General features: G+C 42.9%; 1 protein-coding gene across 2 annotated transcripts in view; it reads right to left on the bottom strand.

Moving 5' to 3' along the window:
- The window catches only part of LOC127445609 (leucine-rich repeat-containing protein 7-like), a 218,175-nt gene that overhangs the window by 152,708 nt on the left and 38,975 nt on the right, over positions 1–26,492 (bottom strand). Inside the window, exon 1 of one of the 2 annotated variants that reach the window (XM_051705754.1) lies at positions 16,217–16,311. The exons of the other annotated variant lie outside the window; for it this stretch is intronic. The gene's annotated coding sequence lies outside the window, so the exon portion shown is untranslated. Of the gene's footprint in view, positions 1–16,216; positions 16,312–26,492 lie in introns of those variants that run through there. 2 annotated transcript variants of the gene reach the window in all.

Raw genomic sequence — 26,492 nt, 5'->3', positions numbered from 1 at the left:
CTAAAGCGTTACCAAAGATTTTGCGGTGAAGTAAATATTGCAGAAAAGATAAAGTGCTTTCTACATTTAATAATTTTTTTATCTAAAAATTAATGCTCAAGCTTGTAAGTAAATATTATTAATGATTGTTTGATATCTTTACAATGTGTCATCATGTTTCAGTTCTAAAGTAGAAAACCTTGTCATATTTATTTGCTAATTTGAGAAAATTTTACTCAGCTTTTCAAAGCTGGTGTTCCCAGCATGCACCATACTTGAATAATTAATGAGATTGCATGGTTTCACTGTTTTCAAGTTGATTTACACTGTTTTTATTGTTGATTTTGTTGTTACATTTGGTAACTTTCTGATTTGTGAAGTCTGAAGTTCATCTTCTCTAAAAAATTACCTGTTCATGATAAAAAAAAAAAAATGTTCTGTTGATTGTTACTGTCATCGTGTTTTGTGCACCAAGTGTTCAGGTCTGTGTGGACAGCTCTGGATCTTGTTTCTATTGCCATTAAAGCAAGGTGATGTTGTCTAATAGACTACATAGCATGCATTAAGCTTTCCTGTGGAAGGCTTTTGTGTGTCATGTGGTACATGACTAAGTATGTTAAAAAGCATTGATATGCTAGTACAATTTTTTAAGTAAGGCTTAATTCAGTGCAACACTGCTTGAGTAAAATATCCAAAAAAGTGTGAGTAAAATGGACTGAAAACAGAGTAATGTAAAGTAAACTTTACTTGAGAATTTCTAATTAAAGCCACAAAGAATTGTGTGTGGCCTTTACTATATGGTCTGTTAAATCTACTAGCAATTTCTGCATGGAAATTGTTTCCTAGGTTTTTTAAGTAAAACTCACTCCATAAAATTTTCATTGCATCTTAGCCCAACACTCCAAACTTTGCAGTCAAAAAAAGGAGTCAGGCAAGAAATATGTGTGTAACTGTGAACCTTTCCTTTTTTGCTTTCTCGCCATTTCTCTCAACATATACCGAGTTATCGCAACATTTACTAACACAGCAAGGAAACACTCCTAATTAACACATCCATTTAACGCAAGTCTGCCTCACTGCAGAACACTGAAAATCATTGCACTGTAGGGTAAAGAGTTTTAACATTTAGAGCTGGGAGGAGGTTAAAGCTATATTCAGAATTAGAGAAAGGTTTGTACTGCCATCGACCTGAATGTAAGTTTGCAGTCGATTGTGAAGGACAACTCCCCTCATGAATCACAGCCAGCTCCCAATATTGAGGAGGCTTTTTGACTGGGACATGGAGGCTGAAGGTCAAGTTAATATCCCAAAAATAATCTATCATTATTTGTAATCAATTCCATAACCTTTATTACATTAACATTAACCAACATTAAATTCTGAACTGATCACACTATGAATTTGAGAGGGTCTTTGCTGCAGACTGTAGCGCGATGACATGGATCTACAGTGGTGTGAAAAAGTGTTTGCCCCCTTCCTGATTTCTTATTTTTTTGCATGTTTGTCACACTTAAATGTTTCAGATCATCAAACAAGTTTAAATATTAGTCAAAGATAACACAAGTAAACACAAAATGCAGTTTTTAAATGAAGGTTGTTATTATTAAGGGAAAACAAAATCCAAACCTACATGGCCCTGTGTGAAAAAGTGATTGCCCCCTAAACCTAATAACTGGTTGGGCCACCCTGAGCAGCAACAACTGCAATCAAGCGTTTGCGATAACTTGCAATGAGTCTTTTACAGTGCTGTGGAGGAATTTTGGCCCGCTCATCTTTGCAGAATTGTTGTAATTCAGCCACATTGGAGGGTTTTCGAGCATGAACTGCCTTTTTAAGGTCATGCCACAGCATCTCAATAGGATTCAGGTCAGGACTTCGACTAGGCCACTCCAAAGTCTTCATTTTGTTTTTCTTCAGCCATTCAGAGGTCGACTTGTTGGTGTGTTTTGGATCATTGTCCTGCTGCAGAACCCAAATTCGCTTCAGCTTGAGGTCACAAACAGATGGCCGGACATTCTCCTTCAGGATTTTTTGGTAGACAGCAGAATTCATGGTTCCATTTATCACAGCAAGTATTCCAGGTCCTGAAGCAGCAAAACAGCCCCAGACCATCACACTACCACCACCATATTTTACTGTTGGTATGATGTTCTTTTTCTGAAATGCGGTGTTACTTTTACGCCAGATGTAATGGGACACACACCTTCCAAAAAGTTCAACTTTTGTCTCGTCAGTCCACAGAGTATTTTCCCAAAAGTCTTGGGGATCATCAAGATGTTTTCTGGCAAAAATGAGACGAGTCTTAATGTTCTTTTTGCTCAGCAGTGGTTTTCGTCTTGGAACTCTGCCATGCAGGTCATTTTTGCCCAGTCTCTTTCTTATGGTGGAGTCATGAACACTGACCTTAACTGAGGCAAGTGAGGCCTGCAGTTCTTTGGATGTTGTTGTGGGGTCTTTTGTGACCTCTTGGATGAGTCGTCGCTGCGCTCTTGGGGTAATTTTGGTCAGCCGGCCACTCCTGGGAAGGTTCACCACTGTTCCATGTTTTCGCCATTTGTGGATAATGGCTTTCACTGTGGTTCTCTGGAGTCCCAAAGCTTTAGAAATGGCTTTATAACCTTTTCCAGACTGATAGATCTCAATTACTTTCTTTCTCATTTGTTCCTGAATTTCTTTGGATCTCAGCATGATGTCTAGCTTTTGAAGATCTTTTGGTCTACTTCACTTTGTCAGGCAGGTCCTATTTAAGTGATTTCTTGATTGAGAACAGGTGTGGCAGTAATCAGGCCTGGGTGTGGCTAGAGAAACTGAACTCAGGTGTGATAAACCACAGATAAGTTATGTTTTAACAGGTGGGGCAAACACTTTTTCACACAGGGCCATGTAGGTTTTGATTTTGTTTTCCCTTAATAATAAAAACCTTCATTTAAAAACTGCATTTTGTGTTTACTTGTGTTATCTTTGACCAATATTTAAACTTGTTTGATGATCTGAAACATTTAAGTGTGACAAACATGCAAAAAAATAAGAAATCAGGAAGGGGCCAAACACTTTTTCACACCACTGTATGTGGATCTAATCCTCTGTGTAGTGGATTTTGGTGACATAGTGGATGTTTTGGTTTTTATGTGTTACACTGTGTACATTATTACTTAGTATTAAAGTATTACACTGAGACATTTGTTAAATATACACTGGCGGCCAAAAGTTTGGAATAATGTACAGATTTTTCTCTTATGGAAAGAAATTGGTACTTTTATTCACCAAAGTGGCATTCAACTGACAACAATGTATAGTTAGGACATTAATAATGTGAAAATTTACTATTACAATTTGAAAAAAACTACTTCAAAGAGTTCTCATCAAAAAATCCTCCACATGCAGCAATGACAGCTTTGCAGATCCTTGGCATTTTAGCTGTCAGTTTGTCCAGATACTCAGGTGACATTTCACCTCACGCTTCCTGTAGCTCTTACCATAGATGTGACTGTCTTGTTGGGCACTTCCGATGCACCTTACAGTCTAGCTGATCCCACAAAAGCTCAATGAGGTTAAGATCCATAACACTCTTTTCCAATTATCTGTTGTCCAATGTCTGTGTTTCTTTGCCCAGTCTAACCTTTTCTTTTTGTTTTCTGTTTCAAAAGTGGCTTTTTCTTTGCAATTCTTCCCATAAGGCCTGCACCCCTGAGTCTTCTCTTTACTGTTGTACATGAAACTGGTGTTGAGCAGGTAGAATTCAATGAAGCTGTCAGCTGAGAACATGCGAGGCGTCTATTTCTCAAACTAGAGACTCTGATGTACTTATCCTCTTGTTTAGTTGTACATCTGGCCTTCCACGTCTCTTTCTGTCCTTGTTAGAGCCAGTTGTCCTTTGTCTTTGAAGATTGTAGTGCACACCTTTGTATGAAATCTTCAGTTTTTTGTCAATTTCAAGCATTGTACAGCCTTTATTCCTCAAAGTAATGATTGACTGATGAGTTTCTAGAGAAAGCTTTTTCTTTTTTGCCATTTTTGACCTAATATTGACCTTAAGACATGCCAGTCTATTGCATATTGTGGCAACTCAAAAACAAACACAAAGACAATGTTAAGCTTCATTTAACAAACCAAATAGCTTTCAACTGTGTTTGATATAATGGCAAGTGATTTTCTAGTACTAAATTAGCAATTAAGCATGATTACTCAATGGTAAGGTGTTGGAGTGATGGCTGCTGGAAATGGGGCCTGTCTAGATTTGATCAAAAATGACTTTTTTCAAATAGTGATGGTGCTGTTTTTTACATCAGTAATGTTCTGACTATACTTTGTTATCAGTTGAATGCCACTTTGGTGAAATAAATTACCAATTTCCTTCGAAACTGCAAAATCTGTACATTATTCCAAACTTTTGGCCGCCAGTGTAGCTTAGCTTTTAAACATGGTCATAACCATGGATTTCATAAATTACTTTTCCTTGTTTTTGCTCCTCACCCACAGAAAACAAATATATAAATTAAGCAATATACCCCTCACTATAATGTGCTCATCATTTTAACATCTCCTCCACTTTACATTTATGCCATGGGGTGAATTATTTGTATTTGTATATTAACATGTAGTGGTCAAACATGCTTGGAAGTATGCAAAAGTGAAATTAAAGTGAATCTGGAGCATTATAAAAATGATGCGCTCAGCACACGGAACCAAATGGAGTACATCTGTTACTCTGAGCACGACATGGAGTTGTGGAGCACAAACCTGCTCTGAATACACTGTAATAATGCTTATACACAATACATACATGACAGAGCAGCGTGCATAGACTTTGAAGCGAACAGCTTGATTTATCAATTAATTTAATTTAATCGTTGTAGCCCTTTGCAGTTAAATAATCACTCGTCATACCGCGATTTCATTTTTAATTAATTGTGCAGACCTAATATATAAATGTGTGTGTGTGTGTTATATGAATATATACTGTATTAATGACCATTAAGTACGCTACATTAATAAAACAAAACATTAAAATGTGAATACGCATGCCCATTAAAACATCCACTACATCACTAAAATCCAATATGCATGGGATTAGATCCACTACACGTTACAGTCTGCAGCGAGGAGTACTTGATAAATTGTAAATTATGTAATACAGTATATAGGAATGCATATTTTATTAGCCCTATTGCCTAACCCAAACACAAACCTTAAACCTAACCGTCAGTGGAGTAAAAATTTAATTTTAGAGCGAAAATTCAACCTCCAAATCGCGCTCATCATTGTTTTTGAGATCACGACTACTTCATGGTTCCCATGGCACCAGAACCAGCATTTAGGAAAAACGTCTATTGGAGAATGGCGCTTGTCAGTAATTCGGCAGAACTGGATACATTTTCTGTGTGAACATGTAGTTCAATTGCTGAGTTAACTATTGACAAGATTTAAGAAAAGGAATTTGATCTGGTAGAATATGGGTCAAGGTCAATCCTTGCCTATTTATTTTTTGAAGTTTTCTGAAGGATAAATCACAGCATCTTGTATCATTTCCATGTGATTTAGCACTAGTGCAAACATACTTTTGGTGGCAAACAGCACAGCTTTAAATGAAGCATGTAAGTACGGCTCAATATTAAAGTAAACAGATTCATGCCTACAGGGCAAAACTGCTCTAAGAGAAACAAAATGATGAACAATAAATCATATCTAATGTAAGAACTGCATTTGATTGCACCTAAAGCATTTAATATCTGGAGCTTATAAAGAGAATACAGCTCTTTCTCTAAATGCTAACACTATGAATACAGAGAGTAGGAACATCGATATTTTTCACATTTACACTTCAGCTCTAGCTTCTGTACTACTCTGGTTTTCTCCTGAAATTCAGTATTGCTAATATTAGCAGTACTGCTAGTATGCCAATAATGATTTGCTTGTGTTGTTTTTTTTTTCATTTCTAACTCGCTTTTGATAAAAGCGTCTGCTAAAAGATTAAATGTAAATTAAATGCAAACCAAATGAACATAAAGTATTCAGTTCCATATTCATTCGAATAATGTTATTTGTCATTTTTGTGGCAGTGAGATGTTGTATTTTTCCTTAATACTTATGTATGTTTATATTCTGGTGTATTTATAATTACTGCATAAATGTTGATAATTTCTACAGTTGTGTTTGATGAATAAAATACAACCATATTACACAAAATATGTGCGTATTTGAATATTGCAATGCATCTACATCTCTTCAGTAGACTTGCAGTCAGTCAAACCACTGTCCATATTATCTTAAAGCTGCAATCAGAGGAGGTGTTGTGTTAAACAGATATGACTCATGGGTGCCAGAGAACAAACCGATCTGAATGTTTTTTTTTTTTAAATGTATTTATTTATTTTATTTTATGCAAAGTACATGCATTGTTAACACCAGTCAAATTTCACACAACTCCAGGATCAGGACTTCACGATTCCAGAATAACGTTTTCACCAGTCATGTGCCTTGGGTTCTTGGGTATATGCAGCTAAACAACAACTGTGGATACAACAGGAATGGAAGGCTTGAGTGTTTCACAATATAAACTAGTCAACGGATCCAAACACACCTTCAAATCGAGGGTACATGACTCATAGGCATTAGATGGAGTTGCAGGATATCGTTGCCAACCTCAGCACAAAGATAAAGGGGATTATATGAATGATGCCAGTAACGTCCTGCCATGATGGTGCAACTATTTATAAAGATGCCCTCAAAAATACAAACAAAACACCAATGGGAGTACTATTTTTGTTTGATTACTTTTTTTCAGGGAAAACATTTTGTAGGTGTGAAATTGAGAGTAATTTATTACAGTAGCAGAATGAATGTAACAATATTTGACCTGACCCAATTTTGACCCAAACATATCTTACCATATGTTTGGCAGAATGTTGGCCTCAATCACCATTCACTTTAATTGCATCTTTTTTTTTTCTCTCTCTCTCCATACAATGAAAGTGAATGGTGACTGAGGATAACATTCTGGCCAACATCTCCTTTTGTGTTCCAAGGAAGAAAGTCCAGCAAGTTTGGAACAACAATGTGAGTAAAAGCTGACCAAATTAAAATTTTGGGGTGAACTATCCCTTTAAAGACAAACTAAACAATTACAAAAATGTTGGTTGGAATAAATACATGGAAAAATGTAAGAACGCTCATCATGTTTTCATAATAACTGCAAAATCACAGTTCCAGGTGTAAGCTAGGTGCTGATTGCCAACTAGCTTTTGACACCTACGGTCCAGATCTGCTCAGCAGGAAGTGAAGCTAGTGACCTCATGCTTACAGATTCCCACGGCACGCAAACGCATTCTGATGAAATAGGCTTAACCAAGAGAGAGGATGGAGTGTAATTAAATCACATCTCCTGAGGGGAGCCCACAGCCAGCCATCAAAGGTGGGAAAAAGAATTGCAATTCACATAGTATGGCAAACAGCAGCCTTTAAACATGCCAATCTCAGGTTCAATCCCTCGATTTAATGGAAGCGAAACGTTTAAGGTCATTGTTCCTGTGAGGCAGAAGAGATGGGGCCCAGTCCCCATCCTACAATGATGATTTATAGCTTGACGGGGCACTCTAACTGAAGCAGAATATCAAGTAGAATCCAACCTCCATTTAATCATGAGGAGATTCTTCCTCTACATACCTCATTACAAACCTATAGATATGTGGACTGGAAACAGTCAATTCATTTCAACATAATTACTACATTATGGAAAACTTGGAAATGTCAAGGAATTTTAAAATGGTGATTTCCTGGCCTGGAAAAGTCATGGAAATTCAGAATATACAAAAAAATCATGGGAATGTCCATAGTGAATATACTTTTTTCAACACATTGTGAATTCGCCAACAGGAGGTTGAAAGTTCTGCTGCTGGAATTGGTCTGTGTTTATCGAAATTCAAACCACTGCCCCCAGTGGCCAAAGCTAGAATTGTTGTTCTGGTGAAATGTCCTCAGGGTGGTGCCAAAAGCGAGTTGCATGTTTAGCTTAAATGATGTAATATAGTACACAGGAATGCACATTTTATTAACCTTACTCCCTAGCCCAAACCCAAACCTTAACCAAACTGTCAGTGGAGTAAAAATGCAATTTTAGAGCAAAAATGCAACCTCCGAATCGCACTTTGTTTATGTGACTGAGACAACTTCCTAGTTTCCAGAGGACCAGAACCCATATTTTAGTGAACGTGATTATTTCCTGTTTTCCATAGGACAAGCGCCACAGAGAAAGGTAAAAATGTCTTTGGGGGATGGCTCTTGTCAGTAATTCAGCAGTTTGAGGTTGATTTCAGGATACATGAACATTCGGAAACAGCATGCCAATTTCCTGTGTGATCATGTTGCCAGTAATCATGAATGGCTAGAAAAGTAATGGAAATTCATTGGTAAAAAAGTGTGGGAAAACTGTTTAAACATTTGTTAAAGTGTTAAAAAAAGAAAAAGAATTTTTAAAGAATTTTGTCTTATGTATGTAAAATAATGAGTCTGTTACAAACATTTCCCAGGCTGGAAATAAGCTAATGACTTCCCGTTTTGGTGGGTGTTTCTCAGTCGCCAAAGGTTGGAAATGCCATTGTCTGACAAAAAAAAAAAAAAAAAAAATTATGCAAAATTGTCATCATGTTTCTGGCATGTTTTGAAGACAGTGACAGGTTTTGTTAGAGTTTGGAATCCTTTTTATGAAAATGAGTCCTTTAGATGCAATGTTCACCAAAGCACCTTTCACTCATTTAAAGACGGCTAAGCTGTCCTCAGGTCAGGCATGGCACAAATAAAACAGCTAAATTAATAAACAGAAGGAAGGGGAAAATGGAGCAAACGTCCCCAAGGTCCTCGGTTTCTGGGACATACCATCAACATTGCTTCACAATACTGAGGTAGTACAAATGCTAAAAGACATCATTAAAGTTTATTATGAAGCATAGCAAGGCACACACAATCATTCCTGCCTCTTATGTTGATGGTCTGCTTATGCTGATGGGGTTGCCACGTGAGTAGAAGAGATCACTGAGTCACTTGAACGAGTGCACCTCCAGGCACTAACATAGCCCATATGGCTTCTCACAGAGTAAGAGTTTCATTCACTGCACCTGCCTATAGCAGTTTTGTGTTTTAAGAAGAGATGTGTTTTAAATAGAACTGTAATTTGATGTGTTTCAGTAAACTTTATGACATTTAGCGCATGTATTTTATACAATGTATAATGTGTGGGCATGTGGTCTCGTGTGTGCATCCTCAGGCATTTACACTATTAATCACATGAGATTTTCACGTGTTTCCAATGGTATAAATAATGCCTACGAAGGGCAATTTGAAGGGAGAACAATCATAGTAGTATTCTGTACGGTCATTCCAAACAAAAGAATGATTTATAAAGTGACTTCCGAATTATTCCGACTGTTATTTTTGAGCCCCACACCTTTCAGCCAACTCTCACAGTGGAGGGGCAAGTCTTCGAAGGGAATTGTGCATGAATGAAATGCACTGATTGCCAGTCCCTAAATCTACTTAAGTATAATTCATAATTTGTGCAAGGTGTGTACATTTTGTAAATATAACTTCTGTTTAAATTCTCTCAAAGGAGCATGGATAACATGCCATTCCTACATCAATCACACACAAAAAAATAACAAATCTCTTTAATATCAAATTTTTTCTCCTAAACAGCAATGATATTTCAATAGAGGGCAATTTGAGATCTTTGCTGATGTCTCTTCTCAGATTTTTCTCCTGACAACCCCCCTGCAGATAAAACCTATAGTGAAAAAGTTGTTACATTTGGGTCATATCTCTTCAGAAGACGTGGATTAAACCACACGAGTCATATGGACAACTTTTATGTTGCCTTTGTGTCATTTTTGGAGTTTGAAAGTTCATTTTGGACCCCATTGACTTGCATTGTATGGATATAAACAAATCACATCTCCATCAAAATATCTTCATTTGTGTTCCTGTCATACTGTTGTTCGCCTTGTGTTTCTCCCCTGTCATCTATTCCTCCCGGACTACACTTCCCATAATTCCCTGCCCTCATCACTGCCAGCTGTCCTTGATTGTTTTCACCTGTCTTTCATTACTCGTTATCCATTGTGTATTTAATGCCCTGTTGTTTGCCTAGTCTTTGTCAGTTGTTATATATTTTGACCTCCTGTTCATTGGCCCATTCCTGTCGTAGTTGTTTTCTCTGTTCCAGTATTTTTCCCATTGTGGATGTTTCTTTTGTTCCTGTGTTTACCCTGTTAATCTGTACTTTGTTTACTTTATTAAATACTATTTCGCTGCACCTAGATCCAGCTCTCGTGACTTCCTTCCTTACGTAACAGAACAACTGACCGCAAAATGAATCTAGCGGCGTACTTCGTACAGCTGAGCCAGGCGGACTTATCAATAAAAGAGTTTTCCCATTTCTTCCGTCCACGCTGGTTTTGATAATGATACCCTGAAATCCATCTACCGAATCGGACTAACAACATGCCGGTGGAGGGAATTGCCGGAGACAGGAGATTGCACGTGGGAGTAACATGTGAGGCTAATCTTAGAGACACTCGCTGCAGAGGATCCTCCTCTCTCAACCCCGGTTCCGGTTTCCGAGTCTTCCACGCCTGAGTCCGCTCCACACCATGTCATAACCATGCCTCCATCTGCCCTCCGTCAGTCCATGCCCACGACCACAGAGGTCATACCCGAGTCTCTGTCTATGCCCACGACCACAGAGGTCGTTCCCGAGTCTCAGTACCTGCCCACGACCACAGAGGTCGTACCCGAGTCTCTGTCTACGCCCACGACCACAGAGGTCGTACCCGAGTCTCTGTCTACGCCCACGACCACAGAGGTCGCTCCTGAGACTCTGCTCATGTTCACGACCACTAAGGTAATTCCCCAGTCATCCTGGACTCTTAGCCACGAGCCTGCCATGGCTCCGCCTTCCACAGCTTTGCCCCTCGAGCCTGCCATGGCTCCGCCTTCCACGGCTTCGCCCCTCGAGCCTCCCACGGCTCTGCCTGCTATGGCTTCACCCGTCGAGACTCCCAGGGCTCCGCTTGCCATGGCTTTCCCCCTGAGCCTACTACAGCTCCGCCCTCAGAGTCCTCAACGGCTCCAGTCTCTAGTCTGTGGCCACCTCCCAGGCCTCCTTACCCTATCTCGACCCTGTGGTCGCCACCCAGGCCTCCTGATCCAGTCCCTACCCTGAGGTGGTCTCCTTGTTCTCCGGGCCGTCCGCCTGATATACTCTGGTCTCCTTGTTCTCTGGGCCGTCCACCTGATATACTCTGGTCTCCTGGTTCTCCTGACCGTTCACCTGATCTGCTCTGGTCTCCTTGGTCTCCGGGCCATCCGCCTGATATACTCTGGTCTCCTGGTTCTCCTGGCCATCTGCCTGATCTGCTCTGGTCTTCTGGGTCTCCTGACCGTTCACCTGATCTGCTCTGGTCTCCTTGGTCTCCTTGGTCTCCGGGCCGTCCGCCTGATATACTCTGGTCTCCTGGTTCTCCTGGCCGTCCGCCTGATCTGCTCTGGTCTTCTGGGTCTCCTGACCGTTCACCTGATCTGCTCTGGTCTCCTTGGTCTCCTGGTTCTCCTGGCCATCCGCCTGATCTGCTCTGGTCTTCTGGGTCTCCTGACCGTTCACCTGATCTGCTCTGGTCTCCTTGGTCTCCGGGCCGTCCGCCTGATATACTCTGGTCTCCTGGCCATCCGCCTGATCTGCTCTGGTCTTCTGGGTCTCCTGACCGTTCACCTGATCTGCTCTGGTCTCCTTGGTCTCCTGGCCGTCCGCCTGATCTGCTCGGGCCTTCTGGGTCTCCTGACCGTTCACCTGATCTGCTCTGGTCTCCTTGGTCTCCTGGCCGTCTGCCTGATCTGATCTGGCCTTCTGGGTCTCCTGACCATTCACCTGATCTGCTCTGGTCTCCTTGGTCTCCGGGCCATCTGCCTGATATACTCTGGTCTCCTGGTTTTCCTGGCCGTCTGCCTGATCTGCTCTGGTCTTCTGGGTCTCCTGACCGTTCACCTGATCTGCTCTGGTCTCCTTGGTCTCCTTGGTCTCCTGGCCGTCTGCCTGATCTGCTCTGGCCTTCTGGGTCTCCTGACCATTCACCTGATCTGCTCAGATCTCCTTGGTCTCTGGGCCGTCTGCCTGATACACTCTGGTCTTCTGGGTCTCCTGACCATTCATCTGATCTGCTCTGGTCTCTTTGGTTTCCTGGCCATCTGCCTGATCTGCTCTGGTCTCCTTGGTCTCTCGGCCGTCCACCCGATCTGCTCTGGTCTCCCGGTCTCATGGCTGTCCGCCTGATCTGCTCTGCTATCCTTGGTCTCCCGGCCTTCTGCCTGTTCTGCTCTGGTATCCTTGGTCTCCGGCTCCATCTTGGCTATGTCTCCCTGACCAGCCTTCCTTGGGCATCAGGAGCCGCCCATTGGGGGGGGGGTTCTGTCAAGATTCACCGTTGTTCGCCTTGTGTTTCTCCCCATCATCTATTCCTCCCAGACTACACTTCCCATAATTCCCTGCCCTCATCACTGCCAGCTGTCTTTGATTGTTTTCACCTGTCTTTCATTACTTGTTATCCATTGTGTATTTAATGCCCTGTTGTTTGCCTAGTCTTTGTCAGTTGTTATATGTTTTGACCTCCTGATCATTGACCCATTCCTGTCATAGTTGTTTTCTCTGTTCCAGTGTTTTTCCCCATCGTGGATGTTTCTTTTTTTTCTTGTGTTTACCCGTTAATCTGTACCTTGTTTCCTTTATTAAATACAGTTTTGCTGCACCTAGATCCAGTGACTTCCTTCCTTACGTTACAGTTCAGAAGAAGAAAGAAAGTCATATGAGTTTGAGATGGCATAAACTATCGTAAACTATGAAAGAGCAACCTTTAAGTAATACAATTTACTGCTGGGATTGTGTTGTCAAATTAGGTACACTACAGGCATATAAGCATATTTCTGAGTTCCTTATCCTAAATATTACACATTTAGGCAGATAATCACAAACAACTAATCCTAAAAGAAAAAGTCAGTCAGAAAGATGGAGATTTTTACCAGGAAGATTAAAAAATGTAAGATGCTATAAAAGCTCTATCACAAGACTCCTTGAAAAGCTAAACAATAGCAATGCAAGAGAGTAATATTAGATAAAAGTCTCTTAGTGGCACCCAATGTGTGTCTAGGCATCCCAGAATGCATTGCACTGGCCTACTTTGTTATTCCCTGCATTTTGTCAGCATATGGTGAAAAATTGTGCTCTCAGTTAAGGAAAGACCTGTTTAAACATTTAAGCTGTTGTAAAGCAGAACTACACAGTCCAGCAGAAACAGCAATAAAACCAGGTAATGAAAAACATAAAGCAATTTCTTTTACTGAGCTGGCATCTGTGTTTCTATCATTTACAGCATATAGATTTTTATTCACGTTTCTCCCTTAGGTCCAGATGTGCAAGAAAATATCAGTATCAGCCAAAATGAAACCCTATAACTATAGGCATCACAGCCTCCCTGTTGGGATGTGACTCAGATACTATGTAGTCATTCACACAAAATGCAGCAAACCCACTGAGCCAGACAATGCAATACTTGTCATAACAGTGTAAGCAAAGAAAGTAAACTTTTCCTTAAGAGTTTTACTTCAACTTGTTAAGCAATAAGTATTCTAAAAAGAGCACAATGATTGCTGTCATTTTTTTCTGAAAATTGTTTTCTAAACAAGGCATTAAATTGTACTGCAATATAAATTAAACTGTAAATAGCTCCTAAAGTGAAGAACATTCGATATCAGTATTTCAAGGCAACTTCCACAGTTGATTAGCAACTGTCACTCTGGAGTGACTCCACAAAAGAGGATAAAATGAGTGGACCGGTATGATTCCATTGTGAATCGATCAAGCTGGTACAGTCAGAAGGAAGTGCCTGGGTTTGTGGGATTGGTGAGATGAACAGAGAGAATGTTTTATTTGTGACTTCACACAGAGATGACTGCCTGAGTGGGCTGACAAGCGCTCATGCTACACAGAGTTGCCATGGAAACTGCAGGCAACGGAGGAGAAAGTGCAAGACAGAGGATATGAATTAAGTTCTGTCATTTTATCATCTACTGTTGATTACAGAGTGTGCATTGTAGAAATAGTTACAAGACACTAAAGCAAACATACTGACTGCTTAATATTCTAGTTAAGCATTGTAATATTGCCTATACTGCATAGCTACTCGCAGTAATGTCAATACACACAGTACTGTACAGTACAAGCCCATCTTTAATGTGGATTACTTCTGACTTTGAACAATCAATCGTTTTCTATTTTTAAGCTCAAAGATGATAAAATAAGCACTGGCCTAGATTTGAGTCACACAGAATATAACAGAAAATGTATAACTTGTATAAATGTATTCCATAACAAAGAAAGTAAACTTTTCCTTAAGAGTTTTACTTCAGCTTGTTAAGCAATAAGTATTCTAAAAAGAGCACAATGATTGCTGTCATTTTTTTCTGAAAATTGTTTTCTAAACAAGGCCTTAAATTGTACTGCAATATAAATTAAACTGTAAATAGCTCCTAAAGTGCAGAACATTCAATATCAATATTTCAAGGCAACAGTCAATATTTAAATCCTTTTTTTTTATTTTTTTACCATAAATCTCCACTTTCAGATGTGAAAGTGAAACTAAACAGGCGCCACATGTGACTTTAAGATGTGAAAGTGAAGATTTATAGTAGAAATGACTTAGATATTGATCTGTTTCTTACCCACACTTATCATATACTTTCTGAAGATATGGATTTAACAACTGGAGTCTTATGGATTACTTTTATGCTGCTTTTCTGTACTTTTTGGACCTTCACATTTCTTGCCACCATCCACTTGCACTGAAGGACCAACAGAGCTGAGAAATTCTTCTAAAAATCTTGGTTTGTGTTCTGCGGAAGAAAGAAAGTCATACACATCTGGGATGGTGTGAGGCTGAGTAAATGATGATAGAATTTTCATTTTTGGGTGAACTATCTCTTTAAGGACATTTTTGTTTTCTTTTGTTGGATTTTGGTCCCAAGTTGGGTCACCACTTGATATCCAAAGGAAAATTATAAGTCCTGAAGTAAAACCAATTGAGAATTGAACAGTCAGTGCTGGGTAGTAACAGATTACATGTAATCTGGATTATGTAATCAGATTACAAAACAAAGTCCTTGTAATAAAATTAGATTACATTTTATAATGGGTGAAATCAGATTATAGTTAAATTTTTATGGATTACATGATTACATTCTTGATTACATCACAAATCCGCCAAAGGCATTAACTAGTGTGTAATTTACTAATTAAGATCACGAATTTTTAAAGAGAGGTCCGAGCGGTCTATATTTTATGTATTTTATGTAACATCTGGCTATGTGTGCATGTATCTACCAAAATTGAAAGAGCTTAATACAATCCACAAATACAGTAATTAAAAAAAATAATAAATAAATAAAAAATACAGGACATTTGGTTACTGTTTAAATGTAGTTTCTAAATGAATGAACAAATAAATGCCAAACTGTTTGTATTTGCACCGTGCATCAAAAATAATTTAATTAAACAAGCCCTAGTCCACCTGTTCATAATTCTAGACCCTCTTCTGTAAAAACACATGTTGAAAACAAACATTTCAGAGGTGTCGGTCACATGCAACTTTACGCTTTTGCACCATGCAAATGCACCTCGGGCCATGCTTCATGTTGGCAGAAAAAGCATCTGTCTTAAGTAATGCCACACCCTCTCATGAAAAATCATGCGATTTGTAAATTTCTACATCATATCTATAGATATTTTCTCATTATTGATTTCAAAACTGGATATGAAAAGTCAAATCCCTATTCCTAATTTCCTAAATTACAACAATTATTTTAAAATTTTAAATACAATCATGTTCTCATTGTCTTTCATCATGAGTAACATAATTAGCAACTGACAAATAATGACAAGTTACGACAAGTCCGTTTGATTTAGTTTACTATTGTTTAATAAAAGTTGTGTTAATTGGTACAGAACTTAAAATAAATAATTATATTTTCATCAAAATGTGAAATAATCCTAAAATAATCAGATTACTCATATCCTCCTCACTCAGCAACTGTTATAAATGAGATGAAACCTTACTTTGCAAGTCATCCAAAACTTCAGCTGCTTTCAAGACATTTTTGGTACAAAGTAAACATAACATACATGATAGAAAGCTGTAACACCTACCATAGTGGACATTCTAACAGAGTTCCAGAGACTGATTATCAACTGTCACTCTGGAGTGACTCCACAAAAGAGGATAAAATGAGTGGACCGGTATGATTCCATTGTGAATCGATCAAGCTGGTACAGTCAGAAGGAAGTGCCTGGGTTTGTGGGATTGGTGAGATGAACAGAGAGAATGTTTTATTTGTGACTTCACACAGAGATGACTGCCTGAGTGGGCTGACAAGCACTCATGCTACACAGAGTTGCCATGGAAACTGCAGGCAACGGAGGAGAAAGTGCAAGACAGAGGATATGAATTAAGTTCTGTCATTTTATCATCTACTGTTGATTACAGAGTGTGTGTTGTAGAAATGGTAACAAGACACTAAAGCAAACAGACCCATGCTGAGCATGCTGGTAAATGGCCATCCCTCTGCCCAGTCTCATTAACACTACGCTACATTATATAAAGTGTTTCTAAATACTCTTTACATATTTTCAAATTGCAACTTAAGACTTTCTTGTTTTCCTTGGCCTTTGAGTGTTTGATATGTGAATTTTGTCTGCTCTTCTGTGTGTTTTTGTATTTTATGTTACCTTTTCTTATATATTGTTTTACTACTTGTACAGCACTTTGGCATACACTTGTTGTTTTAAATGTGCTCTAGAAATAAATTGACCTTGACCTAAATAGGCAGTATCACATGTCTAACTGATTGAAACGCTTCAAAATGTAGCCATGGCTCCATCTACTGCACAGAGACAGACTGAGTGAGGAGGCAACTCGTGACTGCAGTCCTCTCTCTCGCACTGTTTGTTAAAATCTAATCTAATAGACCAAGCAGAACTATGCTACGAAGAGGAAAATGTATGTTTCATTGGCAAATGATTCAAGTAAAGTGGTAAATTCTAGGGTGGGTACGCCAGTGGCATTAAATACCGCCTTCAAAGCTCACAGCTTTCATTTAGAATGGAGGTGGAATAGAGCTTCATTTATTAACATGGCATACTGGATTCATTTGTTCAGTTAATTTGGGTCATCCTTTGTCTCCATTTAAAAGACATTTATGATTAGCTAAATTATTATCAATGGCAATGGAGTAAAAATGAAAGTATGGATAAATAATAAAAGAATTCATTTTTCCCTTAATCTCACTTAAAAATATACCATGGTATTATCATAATATATACCATGGTACTCTTTGAAGTTAATCAGAGTAACATGTAAATATGGTATATGAATTTGGTAATCATTCATTACCATGGTACATATCAAAGTAACATTGGATAGTATGTTAAGTCATATCTTATTTAAGAGAAATGTGAATACCATGCCATAGCAAAATAAATTTCCTGCCATGTAATCCAGTGATTTGTGATTAAATACAAAGTATCTGCTCAGTGTGTGTGCTGACGCAGGACAACATTATCAATGGTATGAAAAAAAATTAATAACCACATGAGATCATTTAGAATAAGGGTCCAGTAAGCCCTGTTTTGTCCTATTTTCTCATTCTTATTTACTTGAACCATATGTAAAGATTTTAGGTTCAGCATAAATTCTTTATTTGCCCTGTAGCATGAGAGACAATCAAAAACATAATTTGAAGATCCTCCTAAAATTCTCATAAAAAATAAAGCTCTCAAGGAAATAATAAACTCAGCTCTTTGTTAAAAACAAAACACAAAATACCATCAGTAAAAAATTTTATATGCCTTCTTTTTTAGGGCATACTATACACCTGACCTTTAAAGGGACACTCTGTTTCTAAAGATAGTGTTTTTTACTAAACCAATGGTAAATGACAGCATTCATCATCTGGTGACATATACACCAATCAGCCACAAACTTTAAACCACCAGCCTAATATTGTGTAGGTCCCCCTCGTGCCGTCAAAACAGCTCCAACACATTCTTCTCACCACAATTGTTAGAATAGGATTCTGAGATGCTATTCTTATCACCACAAATGTACAGAGCAGCTATCTGAGTTACCGTAGACTTTGTCAGGTCGAACTAGTCTGGCCATTCTCCATTGACCTCTCTCATCAACAAGGCATTTCCATCCGCAGAACTGCTGCTCACTGGATGAGTTTTGTTTTTGGAACCATACGGAGTAAATTCCAGAGACTGTTGTGTGTGAAAATCCCAGGAGATCAGCAGTTACAGAAATACTCAAACCAGTCCGTGTGGCACCAACAATCATCCATGCGATTATCTAATCAGCCAATCGTGTGGCAGCAGTGCAGTGCATAAAATCATACAGATATGGGTCAGGAGTTTCAGTTAATGTTCACATCAACAATCAGAATGGGGATAAAATTTGATCTTAGTGATTTGGACCATGGCATGATTGTTGGTGCCAGATGGGCTGGTTTGAGTATTTCTGTAACTGCTGATCTCCTGGGTTTTTCACGCACAACAGTCTCTAGAATTTACTCCGAACGGTACCAAAAACAAAAAACATCCAGTGAGCGGCAGTTCTTTGGATGGAAATGCCTTGTTAATGAGAGGTCAACAGAGAATGGCCAGACTGGTTCGAACTGACAAAGTCTACGGTAACTCAGATAACTGCTCTGAACAATTGTGATGAGAAGAATGGGTTGGCACTGTTTTGGCGGCATGAGGGGGACCTACACAATATTAGGCAGGTGGTTTTAATGTTGTGGCTGATCGGTGTATTTCCAAACTACATTAAATCCCTTGTAACTTGAATCTGTAGTACAGATCTACCAAACCAACTGGATCCCAAACCCTTAAAATGTGTATTAAAGGTGTACTACTGCACGTACAGTATGCTTTCATTCAACCTGCACTATTTTAGACTCCAGTAAACCTTCACAGTGCAATCAGTGTAAAAAAAATTAAAATAAAAAAATAAAAAACACACAAAAAAGGAAAAAAGGAAAAAGCAAAACAACACAAGGACATGAGGCACACTGAATTCCTACATGCTCATCTAAGGACAGGATAATGTAATATTCATTCACAGGCCTCAGTCCTCATTCTGTGCAAATTCCCAGTCCTCATCATTTCAGTGAGCTCATTATCACCTGTAATACAGCAGACATTAACGCATACCATGGGTCTTTAATGACCCGGGACCTCATTCCACTCCCTATACCTCATCCAATTTTTGGAGTTGTGCCCACACCTCTTTAGTATTCCTCTCTCATATAAATAGTGTAGCACACACACACACAAAAAAAGCCCAAAATTGCAAAAAAAAACAAACAAAAAAAAACAAGAGTGTGTCATTTTTTATTTAATTTTTTGCACTTTCATAAATGTTATTTTTATGATTATTTTATATCTATATAAGTTCATAGAATATCTATTTCTTTGTTTATTACAAGTGGAATGAGTTCTATATTCATACAAATAAATACTACACGCTGATTTTCTGTGCAACAATGAATTATCAACAATAGTGATTTTTCAGTATACCATATGTGTGTACACATACATATAATACATGTTATTTCTTACTCAAGGTGGCGCTGTTGTTTCAGTGACTGACTTTACGTTTGACTTTGTTGTTTGATGAAGAAACAATATGGAAGTAAACTATAGCAAGTGTAACACATGAACAGTATGATTTGGCTATTGTCATTTTATTTGGGTGTACTACTAAAATTATGTAAGTTGTGCATCTATTTAGGTAATAAGTGCCTGACAAAATACTTATGTGTAACTTATGAGCGTATGTGTATAATATGTGTTCCCTATCTGTCACTCACTCGACGTTGTGTCGATGTAGTGACACTAGGGGTCACTCTTGGGAGCCCCAAACACCTCTGCTTTTTTTTAAAAAGGCCAATGAGAATTGGCAAGTGGAATTTGCATGCCACTCCCCCGGACATACGGGTATAAAAGGAGCTGGTATGCAACCACTCATTCAGATTTTCTCTTCGGAGCCGAGCGGTTGTATTCAGTGCACTGAATTCAATTCCCTCCAAAGACGCACCTCAAAACTGCTGGATTTACGGCGCATTTCAGCGGCTTCTCCCCCTCTGCACACGTGGAGTGCAGAGAACGCCCCTGGGCACTTTGGCAGAGCGAAAATAAGAGAGTATATTCTAAAAGAGTATATTTTCATTCACAAAAAGAGCGGCACACATGGAACGTCTTTTTAAAGATGCCTTTCCGTTTGTGTCAAATTCCTGGTTACGGTCGTTATCTCTCTGCTTCTGACGGCCACGATCACTGTCTTACGTGTCTGGGCACTGCCCACGCGGAGACATCGTTCGTGGATGAGTCATGTCCTCATTGCGAAAACATGACCATGGCAACATTACGAAAACCCCAGCGGCTCCCTTCCCATAGGTCCTTCTACCTACGGGTTTGAGGCTGCGTTGGTTAGCACTGGGGGCGATTTGGGGACATCGATGGGACCACCTCCGCCGGGTATCCCCCCACGGACCTCCCATTCCCCAGCACGCTCGCTTGCCCCGATCGGGCTCTCGCACGAGACCGCTGGCTCGTTTCAATGCGAGTTCGACTTCTCGTTTGGAGCTCGGGAAGATGATGAGTTATCGAGCGCAGCATCGGAGAGCGGGCTCGTACAGTCTGATGCAGAGGCTTCGGCTGGGCTTCCTCCATCGGGAATGGTCGCCAATCTCACGCCAACGCGGAAATAATGGACATGCTTTCCCGGGCGGCCGCGTGTGTTGGGCTAGAGTGGAACCCTCCACTCTCCCCTGAACCCTTACGGCTCGATGACTGGTCCCTAGGCTCAGGGCGCCGCCCTGCACCGGCTCCGCCGCAGCTCACCCTCATGGCCCGGCTCCGGTCTCCAGGCACGTTGTGATTACAACAGACGCCTCCAAGATGGGCTGGGGCACCGTATGCAACAGGCACACAACCGCCAGCTCCTGGATTGGCCCGCGGCTGCATTGTCACATCAACTGCCTAGAGTTGTTAGCAGTACTGCTCGCCTTGCGGATGTTTCCGGCCGTTGATCCAGGGCAAGCACATGTTGGTTCGGACGGACAACACAGTGACGGTAGTGCACATCAACCATCAAGGTGGTCTACGCTCCCGTTGCATGTCACAAATCGCCCGCCGTCTCCTCCTCTGGAGTCACCAGCGCCTCAAGTCGCTATGAGCCACTCATACACCTCAACACCACAGTGGACGTGCTGCCACATCAGGTTACCTTCAGGGGAGAGTGGAGACTCCACCCTCAGGTGGTCCAGCTGATTTGGAGTCGATTTGGTCGAGCACAGGTAGACCTGTTTGCTTCCCGGGAATCCTCCCACTGCCTGCTTTGGTACGCCCTGACCGAGGCACCCCTCAGTATAGACGCACTGGCACACAGCTGGCCCCCTGGACTACGCAAATATGCATTTCCCCCAGTGAGCCTACTTGCACAGACCTTGTGCAAGGTCAGGGAGGACGAGGAACAGGTCACCCTCGTGGTACCATACTGGCCCACTCAGACTTGGTTCTCGGATCTCACACTCCTTGTGACAGCTCCTCCCTGGCAGATTCCCCTGAGGAAGGACCTCCTCTCTCAGGGATGGGCACCATCTGGTACCCACGCCCAGACCTCTGGAACCTCCACGTCTGGCCCTTGGACGGGACCCGGAAGACTGAAGTGGCCTGCCACCAGCAGTGGTAGACACAATCACTCAGGCCAGGGCTCCCTCTACGAGGCAGCTTTATGCCCTGAAGTGCCATTTGTTCGTGTGTTGGTGTTCTTCCCGAGGTGAAGACTCCCAGAGATGCACAGTCGGGTCAGTGCTTTCCTTCCTGCAGGAGAGGCTGGAGGGGCGGCTGTCCCCCTCCACCCTGAAGGTGTATGTGGCTGCCATAGCGGCACACCACGATGCAGTGGATGGTAAGTCCTTAGGGAAGCATGACCTGATCATCAGGTTCCTGAGAGGCACCCGGAGGCTGAATCCTCCTAGGCCATGCCTCTTTCCCTCATGTGATCTCTCCGTGGTCCTCCTGGGCCTTCGAAGTGCCCCGTTTGAGCCGCAAGAGTCAGTTGAGCTGAAAGCCCTCTCTTTGAAGACGGCCCTCCTGATTGTGCTCACCTCCATCAAGAGGGTTGGGGACCTGCAGGCGTACTCTGTCAACGATACCTGCCTGGAGTTCAGTCCCGTAGACTATCATATGGTCCTGAGACCCCGGCCGGGCTATGTGCCCAAGGTTCCCACGACCCCTTTCAGGGATCAGGTGGTGAGCCTGCAAGCACTACCCCGGGAGGAGGCAGACCCAGCCCTGTTGTTGCTGTGTCCGGTGCATGCTTTGCGCATCTACTTGAATCGCACGCAGAGCTTTGGATGATCTGAGCAGCTCTTTGTCTGCTTCGGCGGACATCAGAAAGGGAACGCTGACTCCAAACAGAGGCTTGCCCACTGGATCGTGGATGCCATCGCTCTGGCATACCAGGCCCAGGCCGTGCCCGCCCCTTTGGGAATACGAGCACACTCTACTGGAAACCTTGTGGGCACTGGCCAATGGCACCTCTCTATCAGACATTTGCAGAGCAGCGGGCTGGGCAACACCCAATAACTTTGCGAGATTTTACAATCTCCAGGTTGAACCGGTTTTGTCCTGTGTTTTGTCAGGTACGAACAGGTAAGTTTGGTAATACGGAATAGCTAGCCGGGTGTATCACTTGCGTATAGCGCCTTTCCCCTCCATGAGGCGAAGACGTGTGCTTCTTCTCCCATGCGAGTTCATGAACCATGAACCCTGGATGTCCTTCCTTCCTAGCCCTGTGGCTCGTGAATTCGCCGGAGGAATTCACAGCCAGACCCACTACGGGTCTAATATGCCCTGTACTGGGATAGGTGCTCCACAGGTGCCAGTTACTCTGGTAACCCCCTGTGATGTATTTTACACGGCAGACCCGCTTCTCCCTTGGACAGAGCCCTCTCTGCCCCTGGCCGCTGTGTTTGTAGAGCTCCTCCCCTTCCAAGCAGGACCTACCACCGCGCCTCTTCTATGTGCGGCTGATGAGCCCACGTGACGTATTGCCACATGTTACCTCCCCCTCGGGCAAGATGTGGTCTCCGCGGGGTCTTTTCCCCCTGAAAGAATAGGAAAGGAAAGAAATAAAGCGTGTAATAGTGTTAGTTGGCCCCAGCCGAATCGAATACTCTGTGGAGAAAAAACATAGAGAGAAAAGGCCGTGGCTGGCGCGAACTGCTCCATTGCTAGTTACGTCGCTTCCCCCATCTAGGATGTGGGGAACTACATGACGTCTTGTGGGGCGTTGGGGGAGGTTACATGCAGACTGATGCACCTGCTATTATGCATGCAGCAGCTTGCTTGCACCTGCATCGGCAGTTCACGTAACACGGTCCAGCTGTTGTGGCATTTTTCTATAGGGACCCCTAGTGTCACTACATCGATACAACGTCAAGTGAGAGACAGAAGGGGTATGTCTCGGTTATTGTTGTAACTTCCGTTCCCTGATGGAGGGAACGAGAAGTTGTGTCGATGTAGTGACACTAGGGGTCACTCTTGAGAGCACCAAACACCTCTGCTTTTTGAAAAAGGCCAATGAGAATTGGCGAGTGGAATTTGCATGCCCATCCAAATAGATGCGTAAAGCTCGCACTGGACACAGCAACACCAAGGCTGGGTCTGCCTCCACCTGATCCCTAAAAGGGGTTGTGGGAAACTTGGGCACATAGCCCGGTCAGGGTCTCAGGATCACGTGAGAGTAAACCGGACTGAACTCCAGGCACGATTCGCTGACAAAGAACACCTGCAGGTACCCTACCCTTTTGATGGAAGTGAGCGCAGTCAGAGCAGTCTTTTTTTTGGGGGGGGGGGATTTTTCACCTTTTTTTTCCCAATTTGGAATGCCCAATTCCCAATGCGCTCTAAGTCCTCGTGGTCGCATAGTGATTTGCCTCAGTCCGGGTGGCGGTGGACGAATCCCAGTTGCCTCCGCGACTGAGACAGTCAACCCGTGCATCTTATCACGTGGCTTGTTGAGCGCGTTGCCACAGAGACATAGCGCGTGTGGAGGCTTCACGCCATCCACCGCGGCAACCACACTCAATTTACCATGCGCCCCATCGAGAACAAACCACATTATAGCGACCACGAGGAGGTTACCTTGTGTGACTCTACCCTCCCTAGCAACCGGGCCAATTTGGTTGCTTAGGAGACCTGGCTGGAGTCACTCAGCATGCCCTGGGATTCGAACTAGTGAACTAGCGAACTCCAGGGGTGGTAGCCAGCGTATTTTACCACTGAGCTACCCAGGCCCCTCAGGAGGGCAGTCTTCAAAAAGAGTGCCTTAAGCTCAGCTGACACCAAGGGCTCAAAGGGAGCTCCCTGTAGACCCCGAAGGACTACAGAGAGGTCCCACGAGGGGACGAGGCACGGTCTGGAGGGATTCAACCTCCTAGCGCCTCTCAGGAACCTGATGATCAAGTCATGCTTCCCCAAGTTCTTACCATCTACTGCATCATGATGAGCCGAAATAGCAGCTACATACACCTTCAAGGTGGAGGGGGACAGCCGCCCCTCCAGCCTCTCCTGCAGGAAGGAAAGCACCGATCCGACTGCGCATCTCTGGGGGTCTTCGCATCGGGAAGAACACCACTTAGTGAACAGACGTTACTTCATGGCATACAGGTGCCTCGTAGAGGGAGCCCTAGCCTGAGTGATCGTGTCTACCACCGTGGGTGGTAGGCCACTTAGGTCTTCCACGTCCCATCCAGGGGCCAGATGTGGAGATTCCAGAGGTCTGATCACGGGTGCCAGATGGTGCCCTGTCCCTGAAAAAGAAGATCCTTCCTCAGGGGAATTCGTCAGGGGGGGCTGTCATGAGGAGCGTGAGATCCAAGAACCACGTCTGGGTGGGCGAGTAGGGTGCTACTAGGACAACCTGCTCCTCGTCCTCCCTGACCTTGCATTGGGCCTGTGCAAGTTGGCTCACTGGGGGAACACATATTTGTGCAGACCCCGGGGCCAGTTGCGTGCCAGCGCATCTGTCCCGAGGGGGGCTCCCGTCAGGGAATACCAGAGCGGGCAGTGGGAGGATTCCCGGGAAGCGAACATGTCTACCTCTGCTTTGCCGAATTGATTCCAAATCAGCTGGACCACATGAGGGTGGAGTCTCCACTCTCCGCTGAGCATTGCCTGCCATGAATGTGTGTCTGCTGTGGTGTTGAGGCTGCCCAGGATACCTCAGCCGCTGCTGAATCCAGAGGAGGAGATGGTGGGTGAGTTGCGAAATGAGATGAGAACGTAGGCCACCTTGGTGATTTATAAATGCTACTGTCGCTGTGTTGTCTGACCGGACCAACATCTGCTTGCCCCGGATCAACGGCAATAGCCTCTGCAGGGTGAGCAGTACAGCCAGCAACTCGAGGCAGTTGATGTGCCAACACAGCCGTGGTCCTGTCCAGGAGCCAGCGGCTGCGTGCCCATTGCACACGCCGCCCCAGCCAAACTTGGAGGCATCTGTGGTGACCACGACACATCTGGACACTTGATGTAGGGGGACTCCTGCTCGCAGAAATGCAAGGTCTATCCAAGGGCTGAATAAGTGGCGGCAGAGTGACGTGATAGCCACGCGATGTGTGCCGCGGCGCCATGCCCATCTCAGGACTCAAGTCTGAAGCCAGTGCTGAAGCGGTCTCATATGCATCAACCCGTGACCACTGCCGAGGATGCCATATGCCCCAGGAGCCTCTGAAAGTGTTTCAGTGGAACCACTGTCCTCCACCTGAATGACTTCAGGCAGTTCAGCACAGACTGCACGTGCTCGCTTGTGAGGCGTGCTATCATCGAGACCAAGTCTAACTCCATGCCGAGAAAAGAGATGCTCTGAACCGGGGAGAGATTGCTCTTTTCCCAGTTGACCCGAAGCTCTAGACGGCTGAGGTGCCTGAGCACCAGGTCCCTGTGTGCGCACAGCAACTCTCGAGAGTGTGCAAGAATCAGCCTGTCATCAAGGTAGTTGAGTATGCGGACGCCCACTTCCCTTAACGGGGCAAGAGCTGCCTCTGCGACCTTCGTGAAGATGCGAGGAGACAGGGACAGGCCGAAGGGGAGGACCTTGTACTGATACGCCTGGCCGTCGAAAGCAATCCATAGGAAGGGTCTGTGACGAGCTAAAACCGAGACGTGAAAGAACACATCCTTCAGGTCTACCACTGCGGACCAATCTTGATGCCGGACGCACGCAAAAATGCACTTCTGTGTGAGCCTCTTGAACAGGAGTCTGTGTAAGGCCCGGTTTAAAACTCGCAGGTCCAAGATTGGCCGCAACCCACCGCCTTTCTTTGGCATGATGAAGTAAGGGCTGTAGAAACCT

The sequence above is a fragment of the Myxocyprinus asiaticus genome, chromosome 9 (genome assembly GCF_019703515.2).
Source record: "Myxocyprinus asiaticus isolate MX2 ecotype Aquarium Trade chromosome 9, UBuf_Myxa_2, whole genome shotgun sequence".
NCBI classification, from domain to species: domain Eukaryota; kingdom Metazoa; phylum Chordata; class Actinopteri; order Cypriniformes; family Catostomidae; genus Myxocyprinus; species Myxocyprinus asiaticus.
Note: the sequence above shows the minus strand (reverse complement) of the source record. Positions and strands in the feature narration are given on the sequence as shown.